Raw genomic sequence first — 25,553 nt, forward strand, 5'->3', positions numbered from 1 at the left:
TCCTATGGTGAATATCCCCCCTGAGAACCAAACGTTGTTCTACCATGGACCGCTATCGCTCTCCGGTGATATCCAGCGAACCAAACATATTCAGCGGAACAAATTCAAAAGAATACATTATTCAATGCAGTGAACAGTTACGCAATATATACATACGGAGTTACGGACGCAGCCAGCCCCGTTCACCGGTTTGAAACTTTAAACTTGGCTAAAACTAACTAAAAAACATTGTTCTGGCTGAATTGTTATGAGAGAAAAATACTGTTCTAGTTAAAAACAGAAGCCGAACAAATCGAATATGGGGTAAGCCGAATAGGACCAATTGGCTTTTGAACAAGTCTCACACAAACAGTACCACATCCACAAGAAGATGCGACTAGTACACGTTGTCAACCACCTGTTTCCCCAGCGTAGTATTCAAGTCCCTCCTGAGGGACTTGTCGAAACTCTGGTTGGTGAAAGTCCTACAACAACAACAACGCATCTTCTGAGAAACAATTCAACTATGGGTTGGATGGTAGTTAAAGTGGTTCATATTTCACTAAATTTCTAGCTAATGGTATTCATATTTATGATTTCAAGTCTATTTATTATGAACATTTTGTAATTAACGTAATGATATTTATTTGATATCATAAATATTGACACTTTTTATTTATAATTGGTCAAACTTAAGATTATAAAACATGATACTTTGCTAGTATTGTACTCCCTCTGTCCCTGAAAGAATCAATTTCTAGATTAAACATTTGTCTCCAAAAGAATCAATTTCTGGAAATGAGCGGTCCACTGATTCACATTAATCTCTTTCGTAGTCTGGGTTACACTTAACACAACCTCTCTCTCCCGCACTGCTATTGATACTCCAAACAACATCACTTAATTAGGTGTCGGTGTTTCGTACGAGCACCGGCAAGTAAATTTATAGTAATGCGCGTTAGGCTCGGATGGTGCGCTAAAGGACACAAGATTTATACTGGTTCGGGCCGAATGTCCCTACGTCCAGTTTATTGCTGCTCGTGTTATTAGCACCAGGAACGGTCTGTAGTAAGGGGTACAAACGATCGAGAGAGGGACTAATCCCAAGTCTCTGATGGAAGGGTTGAAAGGAGGTCAAGAGCTTCATAGCAACTTGATTGTGTGTATGTGTGTCTTCCTCTTTGGTTCAAAGTCCGTCCCTTTGATGGAGGAAGCGCATCCCCTTTTATAGAGGAAGGGACTGGCTTTTACAAGGGCGAGGGTTTATGATGTATACTCTACTTAGTCTTGTGGCTCACGTCTACCTGGCTTCGTTCTTCATTCTGATGAGTACGAAGGAAGATAAGCTCCTACAATACTGTTGATGTCTCTGTAGAATGTCAGGTTGATTATAGAAAGCTGCCCTGCGCAGGGTGTGGGCTGTAGTACAGTGGTTTTGACTTATTGGCCTCTCCTAGCCTTGCCCCGCACGTCTTCTGGTTCCTGTGAGTCTTCGTCAGAGGGATGAGGGGTCGGGGTCCGGAGTGACGCCGTGGTCAAGGCCTTCTGACTTGGCGGACCTGAGGGGTCAGGAAGCGGGTGCCGCTCCCTCAGGTCCATAGCGTGGTGACGGAATGTCCGTCGTGCGTGGAGATAGTAAATCTTTTTCTAGAGCATAGCGGTTGTCGTATATCTTCGTCGGGTTCTGTGTCCCAGGGCTGAAGGCGGCGCCTACAACTCTACAGGGCGAGGAGCACGCACCTGTACAACCTTTCGGGCTCTGCGGCACCCGGAAGGGTCTAAAGCACCTGTCCCGTCATCCCCTAGCAGTACTTTTCCTGCTAGGGCGCAGGGTATGGTCCTTGGAGCCACGATTGACCCAAACGTCTTATCCTGCCCTGTACATATCATTTTGAGGGAACAGGGAGAGGTTGTCAGGTAAGATGAATCTGGTCTTTAGATATGGAGCAGGGTGAGGCTCGTTCCTTGCCGTCATGCGAAACAGAGACCAATCCCTATCTCTAGGGCGAGACCGTCCCTGCCCCTCCAGGGTCAGGCGAGGCAGAATGTATCCCTCAGCCCTCGGGCGAGACCGAGCCCGCCCTAAAGGCGTTGGGCGAGACGAAGATTAGCCTTGAGCCCTCGGGCGAGGCAGAGCTATCTCAAAAAGGCATCGAGCGAGGTGGAACCAAACCTCTGTCATTCAAACAAGGGACGAAACGGCGCTCTTGTGCATCCAGAAGTTTTTAACGTTTGGTGCTTTTTGGTTCCACCTTCTAGGGTACCCTGGTATTAGGTCCCCGACAGTAGCCCCCGAGCCTCTAGGTGATTCGAGCAGAACCCCCTAGAGGGTGTTTTTTGATTTCGTCGGAGTTACTTTGCCGAAGGGTGTGCACGAGCACACCCGATGGGTGTAGCCCCCGAGCCCCCGGGTGATTCGAGTAGAGTCGCCCGGGGGGTTGTATCGGTCCCTTCGTGGGTAAGGCTAAAGGACTTAGTTTTTCGTCAACTGGATGTTTTTCCGAGTGGGTCATGGCATCCCGTTCATGGGGAACTCATTCAGTGCTGACCTAACTGGTGCTTGTGCCCTTGATTTCGGATCGTTCGCGGACCCTTCCTTAGTTGGGCTGGCCGCCGAGCTTCTGGGCCCTAGGCGGGCCAAAGAGAAAAAAGGGGCCTTCGTGGCTTGCGTTTCCTAGGTGAGTAGAGAGTCCAGATTCACCTAGGGAAGGTGAATCGTCCATCGAGATTTTTGGGGTGAGAGGATAGGGACTGCGGGCGTGTGTCCCGCGACGTGACATGGTGGCGCGCGTGGCAGGCCCAGAGATTGAGGCGGACGGTTGCCCTTCTCGCATCCGCCGCCTCCTATAAAACCACGGGGTTCACCCCCAAGGTTTCATATTTCAGTCCCCTGCCTTTGTGTTCTGAAACATCCGCCGCCAATCGCCCCAGCCTCCTGCACTCGTGTTGCAGCCGCCGTCAAGCTCGCGCCTGCCCTCCTCCCTCATTGCTTTGATGGAGTTGTGGGGCAGATCTAGCATCACCTCATGGCATTTGGAGGGCCTCGTCTGCCATGGCCTTCTCCGTCCACTATCTGCCATCCAGGAGTGGCTGCTTCCTGGTGACAAGGGTGAGCCGGTGCCGCCCGAAGGGTATGTTGTCTCTTTCGCCATCTTTCATGAGCGGGGATTCACGGTGCCCGCGCATAGATTCCTTTGGGGGCTGTTGGATTATTACGAGGTGGAGCTGCAGCATCTAACTCCCAATGGGATTCAACATATGGTAGCGTTTGTTGCCCTGTGCAAGGGTTTCCTGGGGATCGATCCCCATTTTGATCTGTGGCGATATTTCTTTAACATTAGTTTGTCGAAGAGGAAGATTGGGGGGAAAGATGTGAACGCGCCGATGGGATGTGCCAGCATTCATCTGCACCATACCCGGTCGAGGGGTTACCCATACATGCATCTGGTGACATCCAACAAGGGATGGCACTCACAGTGGTTTTATGTTAGGGATGATGTGAGTGCCACCCTTCCAAGGTACATTGGACGCCTTATTGTAGATGCTCCAGAATCGTGGAGCTGGGGTGTCCAGTCCAAAGACAAGAAACACCTCTCTGACCTTCTCTCTGCCCTCCAAGCCCTAAAGGATCAGGGTGTAAAGGGGACGGGGATTATCGGCACCTATCATGCGAGGAGGGTGGCGCCACAGATGGCGTGCGTGCTTCCCCTGCATCGGATGATGCCCGGGATGTCGTTCGAAGGGACGGTGCTCATTGACGAGGCGCTCCCTTACTCAGAAGTGGCGCAACGCATCAAGGAGGTGATAGAGCTGATGAAGGATTCCGCTGGTAGGGTCCTCGACATCGTGTATCCGGTGCCCGGACATCCCCAATGCGGCCGGAGCCTGGGTTCTTTGAATTCGTAAGCCTTCTTCTCTTGTGCTCTTTTCTTTTTTCTGAATCTCTATTTTTTGATACTCGCCTTCGTGGCATTGGAACCAGCCAAGGGGGCTAGTCTTCAAGGACAGTCCGGTTCCGCTCCCCAAGGACAAGGCCGTGGCGGCGGTGAATTGACTCGTGGCCGAGTAGGACAAGAAAGCAACAGAGCAGATGAAGAAGGCAAAGCGACTGAAGCAAGAGGCACGGGATCGGGGAGAGGATGTGAGCAGTGAGGATGAAGACGACGATGACGATGATGATGATGAGGTAGTCGTCAGCGTGGATTGGGACGTCCTAGAGGACGAGGACACACTGACAAGTGGCCACCCATCTGTGTAGGGACCCTTCCCTTTCCATGCGGAGGGAAGTGAATCGATGAGGTCGGTGGAGGCCGGCGAGTCCACCGCTTCGCATGGCATGCTGGCCAAGGACCGATGAGTGGAGGAAAGCGGGCCTGTCACTGCCTACCCCAAAGCAATGGGGGAGGGAAGTGGCTCTAGTGCCGCGCCCCATGAGACGATGGAGGGGAGCGGCTCTGGTGCCGTGCCCCATGAGATGATGGAGGGGAGCGGCTCTAGTGCCGTGCCCCATGAGACGATGGAGGGGAGCGGGTCTGGAGCCACGCCCCACGAGGTAAGCCTCCCTGCCCTAGAGCAGGGGGTAGGCTCGAAATGGTCCCGCCCAGAAGAGTCGGGGCAGGGATCTAGGGATCCGTCCCCAAAACGCTTCCGCCGGCCAAGGACGTCAACGTGAGCTGCTGATTCCCCTGTTTTCATCCTTTTTCCATTTCTATTTTGGTCTAATGACTAATACCTTTGTGCAGGTTCTTACAGATGGGTCACCCCCTAGGGCTGGCATCGAAGAAGAGTCTCACCATTCAAGTGGGACAGATGGTGTCGCCTAGCGTCACCCCTGTTTCGGGCGGGAGTGATGCCGACGTCGGGGCTACGTTGGTCGACCCGACGGCGTCCGTGGTGGCTCCCACGCCTGCGGAGGTTACTGAGCAGGCGGCCTCCTCCATGGTGGACGTGGAATAGCCAGCCGAGGGCCGCATACCGCCGGTGGAGGTGGTCATGACCGTGCCAAGCCAGGATCAGCCGGGCGCGGTCGTGGTGGCGCTCGAGGGCATAGTGCAATCCACGCCACCAGGGGCCCAGGTGGATCCGCCCGTGGCGCTCGAAGTGACCCAGACGGAGGAGGGTCCAGCTGGAGAGTCCTCGAGTGCGGTGGTGGTGCCGCACAGGGTCAGGAGGGAGCCGCCCCCGGCCCCTTTGTCAGGAGGAAGCCGCTCCCCTGTGCGGGGGGAGCCGCCGCTTCAGTGGATGGCCGCCCAAGACCCGACGTCAGCTCTGTTCTCGCTCGATGATCATTCTGAGAGCATGGAGCGGGAGGTTCTTGACATCGGAATTTTGACCATGCTGGAGGCCCTAGACTAGGCCAGAGGAGCCCTGCGTGAAATTGTCGTTCCTACTACCTAGGTATTCGCTTGATTTTCTTCTTTCTCCGCATATTTTTGTGTTTTCGCATTTCTGATTCTAGTCTTCTTCCTCTTTAGGTTCTTGTTGCTCGTAGCCGAAATAAATCCCGATTCCTCCGCGATCAGAAGGCGGAGTGGGATCGCCTCTCCGAGGAGGCCCGGCTGCGAGCAGACATGGCCGCATAGCTTGCTACTGCCTAGGAGCGAGAGGCCCAGGCGCGTCAAGACGTGGAGGAGGCCCATGGGATGTTCGAGGATTTGTCGGCGAGGTCCAAGCTGGATGGGGAGATCGCCAGGCTCCAATAGGAGCGAGACGAGCTGCTGCAGAGGAATGCTGCGGCTAATGAGAAGGCCGGTGAAGTCCTGAAGGAGCTAGAGATGGAGCGGGACCTCCAGCGGAAGGCCAAGAGTAGGGCCATGGCCCTTCAGCAGAAGGTAGACGAGGACGTTGAGGTGGTTCGCTCGCTCCGGGCGGAGCTCAGTGACACGGTGAGCCAAAGGTTGAGCGCCAAAAACGTCTTCGTCAAGCTAGAAAAAGAGGCTGCCTATGCACAAAGGGCCCTTTAGGTTGAGACCGATGAGCACGATCTTCAGCAAGCTGCAGTCGGGGTGGTCCTTAATGCCCTAAATGTGACGGAGCTGGTGGAGACCAGCCCGCTCGCGGCTCGTGCCGCAGGTATCATGGCTCGAGTGGGCCAGCTTGAGGAGAGTGCCTTTCACACCGGGATCACCCAGGCCTTCACCGTCACCCATGCTCATTACGAGAAGGAAATCAACCTAAAGGTGATGAGCAAAGGCTTCCCGTCCACCTATGAGGATGATGAGCTGGAGGCAATGGAGAAGATGGTTGCTCCCCTTGCGAAAAACCTGGCAGACAATCTAAAAGAGATGGTTCTCCCTCCGTGGGAGTAATTAGTCGAACAATTTTGAGAACAACTTATATGTAATATGTGGACAAGTGTCGGTATTTTTCGAGTCTGGACGTGGTTTCGTGATTTTGCGTCGTAATTTCGTTTTGTTTGATTTTTTGTGATCTTATCAATCTGTTCCCCTGAATTATGCCGCTGGTCTTGATGCGAGGAGATTGTTTCAAAAGAAAGAAAGGAGGTAGCCATACCTTAACCAGCCCCCAAGTAACGTCCAACCCCCTGCATTTGCTGGGGTCAGGGGTTACTGGAGATCATAACTGTGGTTTTGGTGACAGGGTCGACGAAGTCCATGGATGACATCGCAATATTCCCCGCCCTGTCTTCCAACAGAAATCCCCAACTGGGGATTCTATGGGCTCGGCAAGGTGGGGCCTTCGAACCTGTGTCCCTGTATTGATTGGCTCAAGCCATTGAGCCTTGTTAGGGTCTAATAGGGGTCGGCCGTTATTTGCGTGTTACCCCGTCCTTAGTTTTCACAATCGGAGGGGCTGAGTGAACGACACTTGCCTCGACGGCTCGAGTATCGCGCTCAACGAGCTCACTAACGTGTACGTTCATGTAGAATCTGGGTCCATCATTGGCTGATGGGGTCGGCAGAGCCCTCTGGTGACACTCCACAACTTCTTAACCCACCTCCCGGCAGATGCCCGAGCCGTTTGATAGGCTTAGGTAGCCCGATGGCCTCTCCTCGATGGAGATTCTGTGGGTTTGGCTCAGGGTTAGAATCGAATGAGAAAAGGTCGAGATGTCCCTGTCCGCTTCTGAGCGGGGTCGGGCAGGGCCATTGGGGCTTGTCTCGGTTATCTCTCCCTGGCTCTGTTCGGCATGAGGCGGTCTCGAGCCCTTCGCGGGCTGACCTTCAAACCTCAGCCAGTGGTCGCCTATATCGAATGAGGCGATGGTCGTTTCGTGATGCAACACGCAGCGTTGGGACGTTTTGCCTACGTATAATATAATCGAAATGAAGGCGGGGTCAGTAATGTTACCTTGGCGGTATGAGTGATGAAAAGCTCCTACCAAATGTGTCCGTGCAGGGTTCGGACCCTGATGTTCGTGATGAGGTTGGAGTAACCTGCATAAGAATTGCTATTCTTTGTTTTTTGTATCTCGGTGGTGATCCAAGCCGTTTAATTAACTTGGGCAACCTGACAGCTTCTCCGTTGGGAGAGACTCTATAGGCGGACCCCTTCGAACCCTTTTTGAGAAGGCAGACGTTGAAGCTGGAGACGCGAGGGGCGTTGAACATGATTTTTCTGGCGAACAGAAACACCATAGCTACCGAGGCGTAGGGTCTGCTAGTTCGTCCAGTTTTTACTCAAAGTTTTATGCCTGTATTTCGCATCCTTAGTTTCAGGTGTACAGAGGGGGCGGGTGAGGAGGAAGTCTAGATTGGTAGACATCCTCGGCAGCCCCCGATTGATGTTCGTATTCCTACCGTTTGACGGGGTCGGAAGCCCAAGAATGAATTTTTAACGCGTAAAGTAAGAAGGCAGAGATGCTTTTCTTTCTTTGGGCGTTCGTTCGTCGTCTCTTCTAGGCCGGATGGCCGGCCCAGGAGATCCAAAAGGTCCTATCGTCGGATTGTCCTGTGGTCCTGCATGAGGAGGCGAAGGGTTGTCTGCCTATGTGGGCGCCTTAATTGCCACGTTCAGAGCGGGTCAGTGGTGGACCATACCCAGGCAATGTTTAGTTTGACCAAGGGGGGACACCTCGTCGACCAGGGCGTGTCCTGTCAGTTCTGGCGCATCCCCTCAGGTATCAATCAGTATTGATTTCGTATATAAAGAGGGGAATAGAGAGGGTTTTTCGTCCAACCTTTCGTCTTTCCTTAGCTACAGCGCCTCCTCTTTAAATAGGGAGGGGGAGGGGAGTTCTCATCCCACCTCCTCTTCTGCCTCTAAGCCGCTATCTCTCCTTCTTCTTCCTTTCCACCGAATGCGTCCGTGCGTCACGGTGGTTCCTGGGTGAGGAAGAGTAATGCCAGAGAGAGAAAACTTACAGATTCGCTTGTGAATCTAGAGCGTGATGTCGAGCCAGAGGTTATCCAACGTACATGAGATGGTGCGTGCCACCCTTGCTGAGGAGTCGCTACTGCCGAAGGAGAAGAGGCACCGGTGGGCGTCGTACGTCATAGACTGCGCCGTCGTCTGCTATGCTCCTCCTTTGGCGGGAGGCGTTTCCTACCCATACACCATTGTCAGGGTTATGGCTGGGGATGATGGTGTAGTCCTCGGACGCCTTGGCAGAGGCGTCACTGTCGGGGTTGCGGCTGACAACGATGGCGTAGTCCCTGGATGCTCTGGCGGAGGCGTCGCTATCGGGGTTGCGGCTGACGACGATGGCGTAGTCCCCGGACGCCCCGGTGGAGGCGTTGCAGATGATGGCGCCTTCGAGGATCCTACGAAGTGGCAGGATATTGGGATGTCATCGATGGAGAGCGTGGCACGACGACCGCAGTAGACGAGCTGGCCCATGTACACGCCCCGGGCGTCGCCGATGGAGAGCGTGGCGCGGCGACCGCAGTAGACGAGCTAGCCCGTGTACATGCCCCGGGCGTCGTCGATGGAGAGCGTGGCACGGTGACCGCAGTAGTACTTGTAGTAGAGCTAAGCAGAGACTGTAATTGAATAACTTTGTGGGGAAGCCCCCAAGTAAATAGTCCTCTGAATTTATAAGTATATTGTTCCTTTTTGTAATGAAATCACTTTGTAAGTGACGAATTTGTGCAAAAATGAACAGAATTACATTCTTTGCTTATGGCAAGCAATTTTTTATGTTTCTCCTTTCTGTAGAAATGATTTTAGTGCTTTCCGACCCTTCTCATGGTCTAAGTCATAAGAAGCTAGGAACATGGGTGAACTAATTCTGATTGAACTGGTGAGCAAAGAAGTTATAGCCACTGGGGCATGGGTGTCTCACAGTCCTACCAGTTGTATTCAGAATTGGTTCCCAAAATCTTAGCCCTTGGGACTTGTTTATGAGGCAAATGGAAAACTTAGAGAATGTTTGTAAATATAACACAGGAGGTTTTTTGCAAGCGTAATACTTGTATTACATATGTCATATGTTACGATCACATGCCAGCCCCCAAGTGAGGCCTGACCCCTCGCGATTTGCAGGGGTTGGAAGTCCCTAAGGATCGGGGTTTTGTTATGACAAAATCTGATAAGGAAGAGTGTAAGCTTATTTTAAGGATAGAAACGACGTAGCTGCTCGATGTTCCAAGCGTTGGTGAAGACATCGCCATTGATGGTTTTCAACCGGTAGGCACCTGGGCGAAGTACTTCCACAATGATGTAGGGCCCTTCCCAGGGCGGGGAGAGTTTGTGGCGGTCCTTGTTGCTCTACACAAGACGGAGGACGAGGTCTCCGACGTTGAAGGCTTGACCCCGCACCCGTCGGTTGTGGTACCGTCGCAACGCCTGCTGGTACTTAGCCGAACAGAGGAGGGCAACGTCGCGGGCTTCTTCTAGCTGGTCCATGGCGTCTTGGTGGGATGCCTCAGCTCCTTGTTCATCGTATGCTCTGATTCTTGGCGCTCCATAGTCAAGGTCCGTTGGAAGAACGGCCTTGGAACCATAGACCATGAAGAAGGGTGTGTAGCCGGTGGCCTGGCTAGGAGTTGTCCTTAGGCTCCAGAGCGCGGCTGGGAGCTCAGCGAGCCAGCGCGCACCGAACTTGTTCAACCGGTTGAAAATTCTGGGTTTGAGGCCTTGAAGGAGCATGTCATTTGCGCGCTTGACCTGCCCGTTCATCCGGGGGTGTGCGACGGCTGCCCAATCAATTCGGATGTGTTGTTCATCACAGAATCGAACGAATTTCCTACCGGTGAACTGTGTGCTATTGTCTGTGATGATGGAGTTTGGTACTCCAAAGCGATGGGTGATGTCGAGGAAGAACAGCACCGCTTGCTTGGATTTGATCGTGGATATTGGTCAAGCTTCAATCCATTTTGTAAACTTGTCTATGGTGACAAGCAGGTGGGTGAAGCCCCCGGGCGCCTTTTTGAGTGGCCCAACCAGGTCGAGCCCCCAGACCGCGAAGGGCCACGTGATGGGGATCATCTGGAGAGCCTAGGCTAGGAGGTGTGTTTACCGAGCGTAGTACTGGCACCCTTCACAGGTGCGTACGATTTACTCAGCATCGGCTACTGCGGTGGGCCAGTAGAAACCTTATCGGAATGCATTCCCAACCAACGTTCTTGGTGCGGCATGATGACCGCAGACTCCACCGTGGATGTTGCTCAGCAGGAGTTTTCCCTGTTCGCCAGGGATACAGAGTTGCAGAATCCCGCTGTGACTCCGTTTGTAGAGTTCGCCTTCTACAAGAATGAAGGACTTGGCGCGTCGTGCGAGCCGTCGGGCTTCCGTCTTATCTGCCGGTAGTGTGTTGTGGAGGAGGTAGTTGAGGTAAGGCGTTCTCTAGTCATCGGGAGGGTCAGACTCTGCTGCTGGGTCCTCTTCAAGCTCCATGACCTCGGGGTTGGGTGGAGCAGTTGGAGGGTCGGCCCCTGGGGTCGGACTAGATGGGCCATCATTGGCTTGTTCCGACCCCGTGTAGCGTACCGAGGGTTTGTGTTGGTCGATGGCAAAGACGCCTACCGGGACTGGCTCTCGTCCGGATGCTGCTTTCGCAAGTGTGTCGGCTGCTTCGTTGAGGTGCCTTGGGATGTGATTGAGTTTGAGGCCGTCGAATTTGTCCTCCAGCCGCCGCACCTCTTGACAGTATGCCTCCATCTTGGTGTCATGGTAGCATGACTCTTTCATGACCTGGTTGATGACCAGCTGAGAGTCGCCCCTAACGTCGAGGCGTCGGATGCCTAGCTCGATGGCGATTCGTAGGCCATTGACGAGCGCTTCGTATTCTGTAGTATTGTTTGATGAGGGGAAATGGAGCCGAACCATGTACCTCATGGGGACCCCAAGGGGAGATACAAAAACTAGTCCTGCTCTGGCGCCCTTCTTCATCAGCGACCCATCGAAGTACATTGTCCAGTACTCTTGATTGACGGCTGCTAGTGGTATCTGGACCTCGATCCACTCCGCAATGAAGTCAGCCAGTACCTGAGATTTGATCACTGTTTGGGGGGCATAAGAAATGCCCTGATCCATCAGCTCGAGTGCCCACTTTGCGGTTCTTCCTGTAGCGTCATGGCTACGGATGACCTCGCCGAGGGGGAATGACGTCACTACTGTCACGGGGTGTGACTCAAAGTAGTGGCGTAGCTTTCTTTTGGTGATGAGGACGGTATAGAGGAGTTTCTGGATTTGGGAGTAGCGGGTTTTAGAGTCGGATAACACCTCGCTGATGAAATATACAGGGCGCTGCACCTTGAAGGCGTGCCCTTCCTCCTCTCGATCTACCACTAAGGCAGAGCTGACCACTTGGGTGGTGGCCGATATATATAGTAGGAGGGATTCTCCGTTGCATGGAGGAACTAGGACCGGAGGTTTAGTCAAAAATCGTTTAACCATGTCAAGCGCTTCCTGAGCCTCGGCTGTCCACTCAAAGCGGTCAGATTTCTTTAGGAGTCGATAAAGGGGGAGTCCTCGTTCACCGAGGCATGAAATGAATCGGCCGAGGGCGGCAAGGCACCCTGTGATCTGCTGAACCCCCTTTATGTTTTGAATCGGGCCCATCCTTATGATGGCTGATATTTTCTCTGGGTTGGCTTCAATGCCACGCTCGGAGACGATAAAGCCAAGCAGCATGCCCCTCGGGACCCCAAAAACACATTTTTCGGGATTGAGTTTGATGCCGTTTGCCCAGAGTTTTGCAAAGGTTTGCTCAATGTTGGCAACAAGGTGGTCAGCTCATTTGGATTTGACTACGATGTCGTCAACATAGGCCTCAACGGTTTGCCCGATGAGGTCTCCGAAGCAACTGAGCATACAGCGCTGGTACGTTGCCCCAGCATTCTTCAGACCGAAAGGCATCAAAATGTAGCAAAATGATCCGAAGGAGGTGATAAAAGATGTCGCGAGCTGGTCGGACTCTTTCATTGTGATTTGGTGGTAACCGGAGTATGCGTCAAGGAAGCAGAGGGTTTCGCACCCTGAGGTGGAATCGACTATTTGGTCTATTCGTGGCAAAGGAAACGGATCCTTTGGACACGCTTTGTTAAGGCCGGTATAATCGATACACATTCTCCATTTCCTGCTCTTTTTTCACATAAGAACGGGATTCGCTAACCACTCTAGGTGGTATACTTCCTTAATGAATCCTGCGGCCAGCAGTTTGGCTATCTTCTCGCCGATGGCCCTGCGTTTCTCTTCGTCGAAGCGGCGTAGGCGTTGCTTTACCGGCTTGGAGCCTGGGAGGATTTGGAGAGTATGCTTGGCGACCTCCCTCAGGATGCCTGGCATATCTAAGGGTTTCCACGCAAAGATGTCTTTGTTGTCGTGGAGGAAGTCGACGAGCGCGCTTTCCTATTCGGAGGAGAGCGCGGTCCCGATACGGATTTTTTTGCCCTCGGAGCTGCTGGGGTCCAAGAGGACCTCCCTGGAGCCTTCTGCCGATTCGAACGACCCGGTTGATTTCTTCACGTTGGGTGCCTCTTCAATGACCTCTTCCCTAAGGGTGGCGAGCTCTTTGGAGGCGATGACTGCGGATGCGTGTCCGCAGCATTCGACTTTGCACTCGTAAGCGTGCTGGAAGGAGGTGCCGATGGTGATGACCCCGCGGGGGCCCGGCATCTTCAGCTTCAGGTACATATAATTGGGAATGGCCATGAATTTCGCATAGCATGGTCATCCCAAGATGGCGTGGAAAGTCCCCGGGAACCCCACTACATCGAAGGTGAGGGTCTCAGTCCGGTAATTGGACCGATCCCCAAAAGTGACGGGCAGGTCAATCTGCCCTAGTGGCACGGCTTGCCTACCAGGCACGATGCCATGGAAAGGTGCTAAGATGGGACGAAGGTTTGTTCGGTCGACGCCCATCTCGTTAAGCGTCTTGGCGTACATGATGTTGAGGCCGCTGCCTCTGTCCATGAGTACTTTTGTGAGCTGCTTAGGATCGACGATTGGATCGACGACAAGCGGGTACCTTCCCGGATGTCGGACGGCATCCGGATGGTCGGTCCGGTCGAAGGTTATGGCGGATTCTGACCACCGGAGGAAGGTTGGCGTGGCCGGTCCGGCTGTATAGACTTCACGGCATGTGAGCTTCTGGCGACGCTTGGAGTCATAGACCGTCGATCCTCCAAAGATCATGAGGACGCCGGTTGGCGTTGGGAAGGCGTCGTCCTTCTCCTCTGCATCGTCTGTGGTGGGAACAGGCTCCTTCCCATGCTCCCCTTTGTCAAGACCCCCGGCCAAGTATTTGCGCATGAGGCCGCAATCCTTGTATAGATGCTTGGCCGGGAAGGCATGGTTTGGGCATAGCCCCTTGAGCATTTTCTCGAAGTGGTTCGGAGTGCCCTCCGCGGGCTTCCGACCACCTTTGCGGTCGGCAGCGGCCACGAGTGAGTTGTCGCGCCGTTGCTTCTTATTTTTCCTTTTGATGGGATGGTTGGAGGCGCCTTCGCCGGCGTCCTCGTCCCGCCTCATCTTTCCGTTGGAGCGATCAAAGATAGCTCCGACCGCCCCCTCTCTGGAGGCGTGACTGGTGGCGATGTCTAGGAGTTCCTTGGTAGTCTGCGGGCCCCTGCGTCCTAACTTGTGGACCAGGGATTCACAGGTTGTTCCAGACAGAAAGGCTCCTATCACATCGGCGTTGGCGACGTTAGGGAGCTCGTTGCTCTGCCGAGAGAAGCGCCGAATGTACCCGCGAAGGGTTTCATCGACCTTCTAGCGGCAGTTCTTGAGGTCCCATGGGTTTCCAGGGCATTTGTAGGTGCCCTGGAAGTTGCCCACGAAGATCTCCATCAGATCCGCCCAACTCTGAATAGCATTGGACGATAGGTGCTCTAGCCATGCTCGTGCCGAATCGGCCAAGAACAGCGAGAGATTGCGAATAATGAAATTATCATCACTCGCACCACCGGCCTGACATGCAAGCCGATAGTCTTTGAGCCAAAACTCGGGATTTGTTTCGCCAGAATATTTAGGGATGTTGGTAGGCGGTCGATACCTTAGGGGGAACGCAGCGTTGAGGATGTGTCGGCCGAAGGCCTGAGGGCCTGGTAGGCCAAGGCTCGGGCTTCGGTCCTCGTTGCTGTCGTAGCGTCCGCCACATCGGGGATGATAGCCGCGGCGTGCTGCTTCTCCATCATCGCCGTGGGCACGTCTCCGAGCATTGATGATGCTGCGTACGTCACGGCCATGGCCAAGATGTTGATGTACTGGGACGATGGAGGGCTGCCTACCGGCTGGCGGTGTTTGGTGAACGGACGCATCCTTGGTGGGATGTACTGAGGGTGTGCGCTGGCTGGTGTTGGGTTCACGTCGTCGAGACAACAAACTTTCCGCCTGCTGCGCCGCTGCACACTCGAGCAACGTGCGAATTTCTCGGCGAGCGCGGCGATCCTCGGACGTCGTGGCCTCCGGAAGGCCATGCAGCAAGGTGGTTGCTGCGGCGATGTTCTGGCTGGCTCGGGCAAAGTGAGGAAGGGTCCCATCATCGGTGAGGATCCTTTGATGTATGGTGCGGGCCGTGGCGCGTGCGGGCCGTGGCGCGTGCGCGCCCCCCGTCTTTGCGGCGCTCAATCTCGCGATTGATGTCCACGTACTCCCGGACGAGCCCTTGCCCGGCCTCATCGATCTCTTGCTGACGGGCCCTTAGCTGCTCCATCCTTAGGCGAGATGGGGCTACCATCTCTTCCTTAGATCTGCTGTCAGGGTTGTTCATAGGGGTGACCTCTTCCCTGGAGACACTTTCGACGTGACCCTCGGGGGTCTGCATCATGAAGCATTCCCGAGAAGGGTGGTGGCTCCCCCTACTGGAATCCGAGCTAGAGAACGATCCTGGCTCCTCGTTGAGGAGCCCATAGAGGGTCTCCGTATCATGCTCAATCACCCCCATGAACTCGATGTCCGTGGGTGACTGAACCATACGTAGCGCCTGAAGGCGGCCAGCGGTCACTGTAGCGTTGCGGAGACTGAACGGAAACGCCATCGGGGTGCTCCGTATGGACCCTCCCGGACACAGGGTGGCATTGTGAGAGGCCTCTCTTGATGACTGGACTCCAAGGGAGTTGCCCGGTGGGCCCTCAAGCCTAAGACGGCTGAGGTTGATGGAAGGGAGAGATGGGGTGGCTGAGTGAGTCAGCGCCAGCTCTCCTCTTAGTGTGACGATGAAATCTAGGTCGCCGAAACGCACGTGTGTGCCCGGGGCCCAGGTGATTGCGTGGGTGGCCATTCGAGGCCTGATTTGGAACGCGCAAGCTCCCCTACCTGGCGCGCCAACTGTCGGTGTTTCGTACGAGCACCGGCAAGTAAATTTATAGTAATGCGCGTTAGGCTCGGATGGTGCGCTAAAGGACACAAGATTTATACTGGTTCGGGCCAAATGTCCCTATGTCTAGATTGTTGCTGCTCGTGTTATTAGCACCGGGAACGGTCTGTAGTAAGGGGTACAAACGATCGAGAGAGGGACTGATCCCAAGTCTCTGATGGAAGGGTTGAAAGGAGGTCAAGAGCTTCGTAGCAACTTGATTGTGTGTATGTGTGTCTTCCTCTTTGGTTCAAAGTCCGTCCCTTTGATGGAGGAAACGCATCCCCTTTTATAGAGGAAGGGGCTGGCTTTTACAAGGGCGAGGGTTTAGGATGTATACTCTACTTAGTCTTGTGGCTCATGTCTACCTGGCTTCGTTCTTCAGTCTGATGAGTACGAAGGAAGATAAGCGCCTACAATACTGTTGATGTCTCTGTAGAATGTCAGGTTGATTACAGAAAGCTGCCCTGCGCAGGGTGTGGGCTATAGTACAGTGGTTTTGACTTATTGGCCTCTCCCAGCCTTGCTCCGCACGCCTTCTGATTCCTATGAGTCTTCGTCAGAGGGACGAGGGGTCGGGGTCCGGAGTGATGCCGTGGTCAAGGTCTTCTGACTTGGCGGACCTGAGGGGTCGGGAAGCGGGTGCCGCTCCCTCGGGTCCATAGCGTGGTGACGGAATGTCCGTCGTGCGTGGAGATAGTAAATCTTTTTCTGGAGCGTAGCGGTTGTCGTATATCTTCGTCGGGTTCCATGTCCCAGGGCTGAAGGCGGCGCCTACAACTCTACAGGGCGAGGAGCACGCACCTGTACAACCTTTCGGGCTCTACGGCGCCCGGAAGGGTCTAAAGCACCTGTCCCATCATCCCCTGGCAGTACTTTTCCTGCCAGGGCGTAGGGTATGGTCCTTGGAGCCACGGTTGACCCAAACGTCTTGTTCTGCCCTGTACATATCATTTTGAGGGAACGGGGAGAAGTTGTCAGGTAAGATGAATCTGGTCTTCAGATATGGAGCAGGGTGAGGCTCGTTCCTTGCCGTCGAGCGAAACGGAGACCAATCCCTATCTCTAGGGCGAGACCGTCCCTGCCCCTCCGGGGTCGGGCGAGGCGGAATCTATCCCTCAGCCCTTGGGCGAGACCGAGCCCGCCCTAAAGGCGTCGGGCGAGACGGAGATTAGCCCTGAGCCCTCGGGCGAGGCAAAGCCGCCTCTAAGGCGTCGGGCGAGACGGAGGTTAGCCCTGAGCCCTCGGGCGAGGCAGAGCTATCTCAAAAAGGCATCGGGCGAGGCGGAACCAAACCTCTGTCATTCGAACAAGGGACGAAACGGCGCTCTTGTGCGTCCAGAAGTTTTTAACATTCGGTGGTTTTTGGTTCCACCTTCTGGGGTACCCCGGTATTAGGTCCCCGACATTAGGCTTCACGGTAACCGGAGAGCTATTAAGGCTCAGCAATTTAATGAGATGCAGTATGGTTTTTTATCTTCTTTGCTAATCGGTTCTAAAGTTGTTAGGAATTCATTCTTTTAGGGACATATGGGTATTCTTTCTACGATGGAGAGTATATGGCTCTCACGACACCTTACAGGTTGACAAATATGCAGCGTGTAAACGCTTCTACATTTCTTCAAAATTTGAAAACGCGGTTTTGAAAAGAAAAAAAGAAAAAAGCAAACTTGCTACTCTTGTTTCGGTATCTTTCCAAAAACATATGTACACACAATTCTGCCAATATTGAGCCTGCTAGCTGGTTGGTTTCTGGGTTGATAAGCCCGGCTGATGCTGATTTGTTGTGAGAGAAAAACACTGTTGGCTGGCTGATAAGCCATAGCTGAAACCAACAAGCGAACAGACTGATTTACTGCTGTAGCATCTTTCATGAAAATAATAATGAGAAAACGGCATCTTTATTCATGTTGCACTGAATACATTTATGTATGCGTCCGTCCATACTCCATATACATACGAGCACAACTCTGGCCACATCATAAAACTCGTGAACCCGCACGAAATGCTACAGCTGTTCCTATAGTAATAGATGCACGTTTGACACTCGTAACGTTTACTAATTCCAGTGGACTTCCAGGCGAATTCCGGTTGCAGCTGCAGCTGCAGCTGCGTGCGCGTGCAGCGCAGGCCAGGCCTTGATCGCCTGCATGCAAAGTGGCCGGCCATAGCGCGGTCCACGTACGTCGTAAGACACAAGTTCCGAACCACTGAAGCGCGGTCCACTCGTAACGTTCCGAACCTATGGTACGATGATGCACATACATACATATATATGTATGAACGTACATGTTGCAAGATTCGATCGGAGCACATTGAATGTGAGGGGTTTTTTTCGAGCACATTGAATCAGCAAATCAAATCAGAGGGTACTCCGGCCACCAAGGGTGACTCCTTGCAAAACTCCTCCAATCGTTTGCCGGTTCCAAACATGAAATATATACGGGACTAGAAATAACGCACTGATTTGCAGAGCTGGTCCTATACGAGTATCTGTCAGCTCCAACAACGCTCCCCATTCCATTTCTCTATACGTGGTGGTTCTCAGTTCTGACAGTACTGCCTTACGCGTACGTTGATCAATACTGTACTAGTAAATGGCTCTATGCTAATCATTATATATAACAAAGTCCTAGTTATATATCAGGTGTATAAATATTGTAATGTAGCATCCAAAAGTCAGAGATTTGAGAAAATCTTACGATTGTAATTGATGACGAATCTGATGTACCATAGGTTCATGTATAGAGCAACAGAGAGTACGTACTCATCGTCCTTGAAAGAAATACAGTGTGTACCCAGGATGTGTCCTCATGTTTCTTCTAATCCGATGAACAGTGAATTTCGACTGATTTCGGATGAATAAATAGTATTCTGTGAGAAAGAATAAGGCTCTGTTTAGATTCCACCCAAAAATAAAAATTTTTTAAGATTCTCCATCACATCAAATCTTGCGGCACATGGAGCATTAAATGTAGTTAAAAAGAATAACTAATTGCACAGTTTGTCTGTAATTGGCGAAACGAATCTTTTAAGCCTAAATAGTCCATAATTGGATATTTTTTGTCAAATACAAACGAAAGTGCTATAGTAGCAAAAAAATTTCGCATCTAAACGGGGCCTAAGCTGAAACAAGCCAAAAATGAAACAGCCGAACACGCGGTAGCGATGGGTCAACGACGCCGCCGTAGATACTGTGGAGTGTGGACCTCGATCGGCCCCAGTGCGTAGCAGGAGACAACAAAAGTACTCCTACTGTGGCGGCTGTGCAAATGAATTAGGTAAACTACACTCTTTGTACACTGGCTAGATAATGGTCCAAGAGACTACTGGTAAGTTGCAATTACACATTTACCGTACTGTACGTACTAGTCTTATGAAGTCTTGAGAGAGAGAGATTGGATGGCATTTATAGGATCGAAGAGGTCGTCGAACTGCGATATACCCGAGAGAGGGAGAGCAAGGGTACTAGGGCCCCATGACTAAAATTTAGGAGGTGTTATATGAGGTTATCATATAGAGTGTTTGGATACTAATAAAAAAATAAATTATAGAATCTGTCAGTACTCTACGAGATAAATTTATTAAGTCTAATTAATTCATCGTTAACATATGTTTACTGTAGCACTCCATCGTCAAATCATGAACTGATTAGGCTTAAAAGATTTGTCTCGTAAATTAGTTGTAAGATGTATAATTAGTTTTATAATTAATCTATATTTAATATTTCACACATATATTAAACATTTGATAGGACAATGACTAAAACTTAGAAAGAGAAACCAATCACCGCAGGTAAGGGTAGCGTGCATACGCTGGCATGGACGACATCAAGCCCCAAAAACTGAAGGCCCGCCCCAGCGCTGTAAAACACTGTGCAGTGTCTGTTAGTAGAGAAAAATAGCATGTTCGGAAGGCCATATCGTATCGTGGATTATTTACTATTGGCTGGTTTGGTGTAAGAGAAAAATACTGTTTCTGGCTGGAAATTTACGATTATTTACGAGCAAACGAACAGGCTGAAACTCTCCAATTTACCCATCTGGACATGTGCCAGTGGCACGTGGTTATTAGATCTGAAACTACTCCAATACATAGCGGAATCCATTCCACTTGCCTAGTTTGCTGATCTGTTTAACTACCAATACTCGTGCAGTATACGAGAAACACCTTCCATTTAAAATGTAGAAAAATTCACAGGAATTGTATGAAAAGATTGACAGGAAAATTCACGAGAATTATATAAGAATAATTTAACATAAATCAGTTCAAATTCACATAAAAAAAACACACGATTAGCAAAACGTTTCTTACGTTCCAACTGGGCCTAGCCTAGAGCTACCATGCTACACACTACTTCCTCCGTCCTAAAAAAAAAATACAATTTTCATGTATTGGGATTAAGTTAAACGACAAGAAAGATATCTGTAGATTTTGCTCTTTTTAATTTTCACACGTGCTGATAGGACAAAGCGAACGATATACATATAAAATCTATACTTTATTGCATCAAACATTAGTATATAGCACCCTTTTTTAATAACTACACCTACTTATAAGCTAGCTTCTTTTATTGTAACATACTCCCTCCATTTTAATTTATAATTCGTTTTGCTGTTGTAGTTACATAACTTTAATATGTACTTAATTAGATATACACAATGCAAGGTAAAATCTACTTATAAAAAAAAAGTCAAAAGGACTTACAATTTAGAAGGAAGGGAGTATATTATATAGCACTCCTTTTTTTTTACTACACCTCTTTATATAACTAAGCTAGAGTTAGATTCTTTTAATGACAACACATAGTACTAGAATTATATTCTTTGCTGGAGGAAGAGAGTGATATATAACCTCTTTAATTTGGTGGAGCTTCACTTGGCTTTAACTTATCACTACAGTAGCCAGTGAAGTTAAAAATAATCAGCCTGTTTGTTTCGTCGTAAATGGCTGGTTTGGTGTGAGAGAAAAATACTGTTCCACAAGCGAACATGCTTAAATAATAATAGCTTCACCAGGTTGTAGTCGTTGTGGCAGGGGTGGGAGAAAAATAGCTTTATGAATAGCAACACCACAATACTGTGAACAGTGCAGCAAGTGATGAAGCTGAAGCTCCGCACTCCCGGTGTATAACCGTCTCGGGTGGTGCCAGGGTTAGAGGTGATAGCTTAGCAAACATATAGCACCATATATTATCTAGGACCCACAGTACTAAACAAACAAAATAAAAAGGATCTCTTTTCTCTTCCCTCACGTACGTGAGCCAGCCACTCGTTGTCTTCTTGACACCGGGCGCAAGGGATCTCTTTTCTCTTCCCTCACGTACGTGAGCCAGCCACTCGTTGTCTTCTTGACACCGGGCGCAAGGATTTTTTTGGCCTCGTCGCATCTCGGCTCTCCGGTGTCTCCGGTGTACGTATGGCACTTTCTTCTGTAGGCCATTCTCCCTCTTCTTGGCACTAAAAAATATGCACGCCGGAGCTGCCCTCGCAACCAAGCTCTACCGTAGTAGAGGCTCATACATGTACCATATCCGGCACATTCTACTACACCACAATGCTTGAAAAATGCAATTCCTGAGTGGCACGAGAAGCAGTGAAGTGAGGCACACACCGCGCACCGGTCGGCTATATACGTGCACGAATGCAGCTGCATCGAGGTTTTCAGCAGCCAGCGGCACTGACCACTGATGTGCGATGCTTGTTCCGATTGGAAAGCACACGTCGGAGGAGGGTGAAGGGATCGGCAAACCCCAGCAGGCAACACATCGTCCGGCCCGGGGCGTGTGAACAAATCGACACCCAACACGCTTGCCTGCAAGTACTTGCGGTTGCGTGATCGTGATCGCGTTCGCGGCCACATCAATCCACGCCACGCCATCGCGGGCAGGGCCTGCAGCAGCAGCGTGTTATCATCTCTCTTATCTCTCTGCACCGCGCTATTGCTACAGTACTACAGAGCGCACGTGAAGGAGTAGTACTGCTAGGCCTTTGGTTCCATGGATTAAATTTTAGTTCATGTCACATCGGACGTTTGGATGCTATTTAGGAGAACTAAATATGAGTTAATTATAAAACTAATTACATAGATGGAGACTAATTTACGAGACGAATTTATTAAGCCTAATTAATCCGTCATTAGTATATATTTACTGTAGCACAACATTGTCAAATCATAGACTAATTAGGCTTAAAAAATTCGTCTCGCAAATTAGCCACAATCTATGTAATTAGTTATTTTTTTCGTCTATATTTAATACTTCATGCATGTGTCCAAACATTTGATGGGACAGGGACTCAAATTTTCCTGTAGTAACCAAACACCCCCTCACTTTGCAAAATTTTTTAACCTGAATAGTACCACTTTCGTCTTATTTAGTAAATATTGTCCAATCGTGGACCAACTAGGCTCAAAAAATTCATCTCGTGATTTTCAACTAAATTGTATAATTAATTATTTTTTTTACCTACATTTAATACTTCATATAAACAACTAAAAATTGATGTGATGAAAAAAGAGTAAAAAAACTTAAAATTTGGATGGCATCTAAACAAGTCCTATTATATATGTTTTGGACTCTCAAGCAAGCCCAGGAATCAGCATCAGCAAAGTGGCCTACTTAGCTAGTAGTAGGTAGAGTAGGAGATTGGTACGTAGCCATGCAAAGCTTGTCGATCGGATCACATCCTAGCTGTGCAATGCATGAGTGATGCACTGCACTTTCCGCAGCTACGGTAGTGCGCCCTTGTTTAGTTCACCCCCAAAATCCAAAAAGTTGCTACAGTACCTGTCACATCGAATGTTTGCGGCCCGTGCATGGAGCATTAAATGTAGACGAAAAGAAAAACTAATTGCACAGTTTGGTGGGAAATTGCGAGACGAACGTTTTAAGCCTAATTAGTCAATGTTTGGACACTATTTGTCAAATAAAAACGAAGGTGCTACAATAGCCCCAAAATCCAAATTTCGCGAACTAAACAAGGCCTGCATGTGCATGCATCTCTTGGCCTGTGGCGTGTGGCGCACCAGTGCTATCTATACTGGCATGCACGCACACGGTGGCACTCACTGGCACCTAGTTTCTTTCGAAGCAAACCTTGTTTTTTCGACTTCTGAATCTAACTCGACCATTTTCCTCCTCACTTTTGCGCCCATCCCCTCGACCAACGCCCACATCTTTCCCTATCTGGCATCGCCCACACCAGCCTCCTCCCTATGTTTTTCAATTTTTCGGCCCCCGTTCCCAAATGCAGACAGACATATAGTAGTGACGGTTTTATTCAAAAATAGGATGTCCAAATAAAAATAAAAAAAATTATAGCTAGTGTGGGAGAGGTCCTAAATAGCTAGAGATGAGTGAATAGCCTATAAAAATTTCCACAACAACACTTAACCCAAGTGATTAGATAATTAAGTAGCGAAGCGAATGTTAGGCTAGCCTACTAAAAATGCAAACCATATATCCACAATTCTAGTTGCTATGATCACTATACCACACAAAGGCTAAGTCACTACTCTCTAAGTTAGTGAGCTCTTAAAGACTAACTAAAAATCCTCACTAAGCAAACAAACAAGCTCTCAAGACTAGCTACACTAATGAGCTTGGCAACACTAGAAAGTAATACAAGAGAGGTAGGAGGGTTATATCGTCGTGACAAGTGATCAATCACAATAAATTAATGAATACCAAAGAAGTCCTCGGAGACAAGATGACACAATGATTTTTCACCGAGTTTTACTTGCTTACCGGCAAGCTAGTCCCCGTTGTGGCGATTCACTCACTTGAAGGTTCACATGCTAATAGGATCATGCCTAACCCACAATCGGGTGCCGCACAACAACACAAGATGAGGATCCACAAGCCACGAGCAATCCACTAAAGATATCTAACGGCTCCCAAGAAGCACATGGGAATCTTGATGATGTAGGTGATGAACCATTAATGAAGGCTATGAAGAACATTCAGGTTGGAAGACATCAAGCCTAAGGATGATGAAGATGAAGTCCATGTGATTGATCCACCCTCTTCATCAAATGTGCCACAAGATGATGACAAAGATGTGAGAGTAGAAAATTAAGATACTCATGTCTCCCATGGTCAAATGGTGGCACAAGCTCAAGATGTTGATGCTCCACAACCTCCTTCTCAAGTGATTGATAGAAGAAACTCACATCTACTTCAAGCACATTCTCAAGACTTCATCATAGGGAGTCCTTCAAAGGGTGTAATGACTCGCTCTCAAAAACTTGTTTTATTTATTGAACATCACTTGTTTGTTTCTTGCATTGAACCTAAGAATATAGAAGAAGCTCTTCAAGATCTGGATTGGATAAATACTGTCGGGTTCATAAACCCGGGGTCCCTCATAGACCAGCTTCCCAACAAAGGCTCGGCCCAGCAGACAATGTTACGAACGACGCGCAACTCATGGGCCGGCCCTGAAAGCATCTAGGCCCCTAGTTGGGTTTCGGTGATTAATGACAATACATGATTACTATGACTAACGTGTGTTTTGCAGAGGCAATTAAGTTAGGTCATGGTAATGGAGATCGATTGGGATATCATGGTGGTCATGCTCCTACGATGGAAATCGTTTCAGTTTTTAAAGGATTAATGACAAGGTTAAGGATGGACTAGTTCTAAGTGTCGTTTGGTGTTGAAGAGACACTTAGAGTAGTTTAGGACTTTGTTTTTTCTTTGGCCATACTATTAAGGGGGGTATGGACAGGTAGCTTGACCTAGGTGAGTCTAGTGGGTTAGGTGTGGCGCACACTTGCTAAGCCTAGCACTAGGTAGCTCCTAAAAAGCCCTTAGATCCATTGGATCAAACTTCATTCACGTATGTTCGAAAGTTGGAAGTGAATGAGGGGTCAAATACTGACCGGACGCTGGCTTCGGTGTGACCGGACGCTGGCGCAGAGTCTGGTCAGTTTATTTGATCAAGGTGAAGTCATTTGGAAGTGATCGGACGCTGAGAGGTGAAGTGATAGGACGCTGAGGGCCAGCGTCCGGTCGACTCCAGTAAGGTTCCAGAGAGGGAAAATCACGACCGGACACGTCCGGTCACCATTTGATCACTGGAATTCGGGGTGAACTGATCGGCGCGTTCGGTCAACATGACCGGAGCGTCCGTTCACCCCGCAGAGACACATAACGGTTTGTTTTTCAGCCCATGTTAAAAATACTTCCTCCATTTGTGTGTGGGGGGTACTTTTGCTCATTTCAACAGTTGAGAAACACCTTTAAGAGTGCCAAGAAGAGCAAGGTCCTAGTGAAGTGATTGAGATTTGAGAATCCCAAAGAGAGCCCTCATTAGTGAGATCAAAAGTAGCAAAGTGTGTATCCACCCTTCTCATTAGGCTTGTCATGGTCAAGTGAGAGTTCGTGCTTATTACTCTTGGTGATCGCCATCACCTAGACGGCTTGGTAGTGATTGGAAGCTTGGTGATCATCCGGCGGAGCTTGTGGATGACCCAACTTAAGTTGTGAGCGGTTGTGGGTGATTCACCACGACAGAGTGTCAAAGAATCAACCCGTAGAGAGCACTTGATCCTTGCGCGGATCAAGGGGGAGCTACACCCTTGCGTGAGTGCTCCAACGAGGACTAGTGGGGAGTGGCGACTCTTCGATACCTCGGCAAAACATCACCGCGTTCCTCCTTCTCTCTTTACTTTGAGCAATTCAATACTTGTCTTTACATTCATAGAATTGCCATGCTAGAGTAGGATTGGAACTTAGGTTGCAAGACTTTTTATGTGGTAGAACATTAGAAATACTTTCTAGGCATAAAGGGTTAATTGGGCTAACCGTAGGATTTAATTATTGCAAAGAAATTTAGAATTAGTCCAATTCATCCCCTCTCTTAGGCATCTT

The sequence above is a fragment of the Miscanthus floridulus genome, chromosome 9 (assembly GCF_019320115.1).
Source record: "Miscanthus floridulus cultivar M001 chromosome 9, ASM1932011v1, whole genome shotgun sequence".
NCBI classification, from domain to species: domain Eukaryota; kingdom Viridiplantae; phylum Streptophyta; class Magnoliopsida; order Poales; family Poaceae; genus Miscanthus; species Miscanthus floridulus.